This window comes from Schistocerca serialis, unplaced genomic scaffold (genome assembly GCF_023864345.2).
Source record: "Schistocerca serialis cubense isolate TAMUIC-IGC-003099 unplaced genomic scaffold, iqSchSeri2.2 HiC_scaffold_1029, whole genome shotgun sequence".
NCBI classification, from domain to species: Eukaryota; Metazoa; Arthropoda; class Insecta; order Orthoptera; family Acrididae; genus Schistocerca; species Schistocerca serialis.
In genome coordinates, this window is record NW_026047216.1 from 67,501 (window position 1) to 72,500 (window position 5,000).

Here is a 5,000-nt window from a genome sequence, read left to right on the forward strand (position 1 = left end):
TACCTTAACCTAACCTATATCGTACCTTAACCTAACCTATATCGTACCTTAACCTAACCTATATCGTACCTTAACCTAACCTATATCGTACCTTAACCTAACCTATATCGTACCTTAACCTAACCTATATCGTACCTTAACCTAACCTATATCGTACCTTAACCTAACCTATATCGTACCTTAACCTAACCTATATCGTGCCTTAACCTAACCTATATCGTGCCTTAACCTAACCTATATCGTGCCTTAACCTAACCTATATCGTGCCTTAACCTAACCTATATCGTGCCTTAACCTAACCTATATCGTGCCTTAACCTAACCTATATCGTGCCTTAACCTAACCTAATTTGTGCCTTAACCTAACCTAATTTGTGCCTTAACCTAACCTAATTTGTGCCTTAACCTAACCTAATTTGTGCCTTAACCTAACCTAATTTGTGCCTTAACCTAACCTAATTTGTGCCTTAACCTAACCTAATTTGTGCCTTAACCTAACCTAATTTGTGCCGTAACCTAACCTAATTTGTGCCGTAACGTAACCCATGTTGTGCCGTAACGTAACCCATGTTGTGCCGTAACGTAACCCATGTTGTGCCGTAACGTAACCCATGTTGTGCCGTAACGTAACCCATGTTGTGCCGTAACGTAACCCATGTTGTGCCGTAACGTAACCCATGTTGTGCCGTAACGTAACCCATGTTGTGCCTTAACCTAACCCATGTTGTGCCTTAACCTAACCCATGTTGTGCCTTAACCTAACCCATGTTGTGCCTTAACCTAACCCATGTTGTGCCTTAACCTAACCCATGTTGTGCCTTAACCTAACCCATGTTGTGCCTTAACCTAACCCACGTTGTGCCTTAACCTAACCTACGTTGTGCCTTAACCTAACCCATGTTGTGCCTTAACCTAACCCATGTTGTGCCTTAACCTAACCCATGTTGTGCCTTAACCTAACCCATGTTGTGCCTTAACCTAACCCATGTTGTGCCTTAACCTAACCCATGTTGTGCCTTAACCTAACCCATGTTGTGCCTTAACCTAACCCATGGTGTGCCTTAACCTAACCCATGTTGTGCCTTAACCTAACCCATGTTGTGCCTTAACCTAACCCACGTTGTGCCTTAACCTAACCCACGTTGTGCCTTAACCTAACCCACGTTGTGCCTTAACCTAACCCACGTTGTGCCTTAACCTAACCTACGTTGTGCCTTAACCTAACCCATGTTGTGCCTTAACCTAACCCATGTTGTGCCTTAACCTAACCCATGTTGTGCCTTAACCTAACCCATGTTGTGCCTTAACCTAACCCATGTTGTGCCTTAACCTAACCCATGGTGTGCCTTAACCTAACCCATGGTGTGCCTTAACCTAACCCATGGTGTGCCTTAACCTAACCCATGTTGTGCCTTAACCTAACCCATGTTGTGCCTTAACCTAACCCATGTTGTGCCTTAACCTAACCCATGTTGTGCCTTAACCTAACCCATGTTGTGCCTTAACCTAACCCATGTTGTGCCTTAACCTAACCCATGTTGTGCCTTAACCTAACCCATGTTGTGCCTTAACCTAACCCATGTTGTGCCTTAACCTAACCCATGTTGTGCCTTAACCTAACCCATGTTGTGCCTTAACCTAACCCATGTTGTGCCTTAACCTAACCCATGTTGTGCCTTAACCTAACCCATGTTGTGCCTTAACCTAACCCATGTTGTGCCTTAACCTAACCCATGTTGTGCCTTAACCTAACCCATGTTGTGCCTTAACCTAACCCATGTTGTGCCTTAACCTAACCCATGTTGTGCCTTAACCTAACCCATGTTGTGCCTTAACCTAACCCATGTTGTGCCTTAACCTAACCCATGTTGTGCCTTAACCTAACCCATGTTGTGCCTTAACCTAACCCATGTTGTGCCTTAACCTAACCCATGTTGTGCCTTAACCTAACCCATGTTGTGCCTTAACCTAACCCATGTTGTGCCTTAACCTAACCCATGTTGTGCCTTAACCTAACCCATGTTGTGCCTTAACCTAACCCATGTTGTGCCTTAACCTAACCCATGTTGTGCCTTAACCTAACCCATGTTGTGCCTTAACCTAACCCATGTTGTGCCTTAACCTAACCCATGTTGTGCCTTAACCTAACCCATGTTGTGCCTTAACCTAACCCATGTTGTGCCTTAACCTAACCCATGTTGTGCCTTAACCTAACCCATGTTGTGCCTTAACCTAACCCATGTTGTGCCTTAACCTAACCCATGTTGTGCCTTAACGTAACCCATGTTGTGCCTTAACGTAACCCATGTTGTGCCTTAACCTAACCTATAATGTGCCTTAACCTAACCTAAAGTGCGCCGTAACCTAAACTATATTGCGCCTTAACCTGACGCACGTTGTCGCTGAACCTGCTCTGTAATTGTTATGCAACCCGTTAAAGTAGTGTAGTGTTGCCTAACCGCAACCCTCGCAATATAGTTCGCTACTCGCACTGCCCGGTCCCCTGTGTATCGCGTCATGTTAAACACCTTGCAGGTGTTGCTGACTTTCCACATGCTCCTGCTATACACTGTAGTGTGGATAGCAGCAGGACGTACATGCCCCCCCCCCCTTCCCCCCTGCCTTCGCAAGCTGGTCGGTGAGAAGTTTGCATGTTCAATGCCCTTCGCATGCCGACGTACTCAGCCTACGTTGTGGTACGGCCTGTCACCTGTCCGCCGATGTACGCAAAACCCACAAACTGTACTGCACATTGCTCCGTATGTACTGAATGATACATCGTGGCCCATGTGACCGTATGACGACAGCGCCTAGCAACGGCGGACCATACAGTCCAAATATTGTGCACGCAGCTACGTGTCGTCTCCCTATAAGAGCTGGATTGCAGTGTGGTACGCCATACAGACGTGTGGGAGGAACGGACGCCCTGGATGGCGATCAGCATGAGCAGTCTGTTGATGTAGTGGAGCGTGTATTCGGACGTAGTCGTCTCTTCTCACACACCGTGATAGCATGTTGCACCGCGTTCCACATCTGCGACATGCTGCAGAGGCGGGCTGACAGTCGTTCGCGCAATGGACACCGCATACGTACGGGGTCTACCTTCCACGTGTTCTCTAGGCGTGCACATGTTGTTGCGTCTATGTGGGCAGACGTAGTGTGTTGTGACACCTGACACAGGCATGCAATACTCGTTGCAAATGGCGATGGACGTGTACGTTTGCTGGTGACGTTACGCAAATGAACAACCGGTAACCCGTTGTGGTGCGGTTGTTCTCGCTAGAGGTGAATCAGTGTTGGCGACGATCGGTCGAGCTATTAACCGGTTGTTTCAGGGATACCCACCATGCCCACGAACGTGAAAGGGGACCCACCATGCCCACGAACGTGAAAGGGGATCTGGGTGTGAGGCGATACGCGGCGGTGGCTGGGTGGGACCGTCCCCGGCCGGTGAGGGGGGGCCGCCCGGCGTGCTGGCAGCGCGGTGCGTGGGCGCACGCGCTACAGCCGGCTGGTGGGGGCGGCCGGTGGCAGGCGCGCCGGCCGACGGACGCGGCAGGCGGCGCAGCTGCGCGCCGGCGCCCCCTGCTCGCGGCGCCTTGCGGCCAAAGTAGGTCCTCGCGGGCCCGGTGCGAAGCGCGGTGGCCATCTGCAGTGTGCTGGTCCGATTGAGGACTTTGTGCGCTGAGGATGCGCCGCCGCCCGGCGCTCGGCGCCGCGACGCCGTCTGCTGCTCGGTCGCCCCAGCGGTTCTCGCAGGTGGTTTGTATCGCAGCTGTGCGGACGTGTTGGCGCGTGCGCTGTGCTGGGAGAGTTCGCTTCGGCACCCAAGTAGGGCTTTTGTCCTTCTGTGGCGCTGGCGTTGGAGCTGCCGGTCACCGTAGGTGGCGCGTGTTGTCTCCCGCCGGCAATGCCACGACAGCACGCTCCCGGGCCTCTGTCGGCAGCGGCAAGCTCAGTTGGGAGCACGGGTGGTCGCACCTAAAGCGTCTACTCGCCTAACTCCGGGCGATTGCGCCTCTCTCGAACCCGACCAAGTACTTAGGACGGCGCTGCGCGCCGCCGGGACCTGAGAGGGTTTCGAGGTGTGTTGTGCAGGGGAGCTCAGCCTCCTCCTGTTTGCAGAATAATTGAGCGGACGCTTGCGTGTTCGCGCGGGCCCCCGGGACACACTCCCGGGCGGCCGGCTGCTCAGCTCTAGTTGACGCAGCTCCCTGGTTGATCCTGCCAGTAGTCATATGCTTGTCTCAAAGATTAAGCCATGCATGTCTCAGTACAAGCCGCATTAAGGTGAAACCGCGAATGGCTCATTAAATCAGTTATGGTTCCTTAGATCGTACCCACGTTACTTGGATAACTGTGGTAATTCTAGAGCTAATACATGCAAACAGAGTCCCGACCAGAGATGGAAGGGACGCTTTTATTAGATCAAAACCAATCGGTCGGCTCGTCCGGTCCGTTTGCCTTGGTGACTCTGAATAACTTAGGGCTGATCGCACGGTCCTCGTACCGGCGACGCATCTTTCAAATGTCTGCCTTATCAACTGTCGATGGTAGGTTCTGCGCCTACCATGGTTGTAACGGGTAACGGGGAATCAGGGTTCGATTCCGGAGAGGGAGCCTGAGAAACGGCTACCACATCCAAGGAAGGCAGCAGGCGCGCAAATTACCCACTCCCGGCACGGGGAGGTAGTGACGAAAAATAACGATACGGGACTCATCCGAGGCCCCGTAATCGGAATGAGTACACTTTAAATCCTTTAACGAGTATCTATTGGAGGGCAAGTCTGGTGCCAGCAGCCGCGGTAATTCCAGCTCCAATAGCGTATATTAAAGTTGTTGCGGTTAAAAAGCTCGTAGTTGGATTTGTGTCCCACGCTGTTGGTTCACCGCCCGTCGGTGTTTAACTGGCATGTATCGTGGGACGTCCTGCCGGTGGGGCGAGCCGAAGGCGTGCGACCGCCTCGTGCGTGCTCGTGCGTCCCGAGGCGGACCCCGTTG

General features: G+C 51.9%; 1 non-coding gene across 1 annotated transcript in view; it reads left to right on the plus strand.

The window, feature by feature from the left end:
* The first annotated feature begins 4,210 nt into the window (after window positions 1-4,210).
* LOC126429709 (small subunit ribosomal RNA) overlaps window positions 4,211-5,000 on the plus strand; it is a 1,909-nt gene continuing 1,119 nt past the window's right edge. The window contains exon 1 of the ribosomal RNA XR_007576992.1: window positions 4,211-5,000. This exon is cut by the window's right edge and continues 1,119 nt beyond it. This is a non-coding gene — a ribosomal RNA (small subunit ribosomal RNA).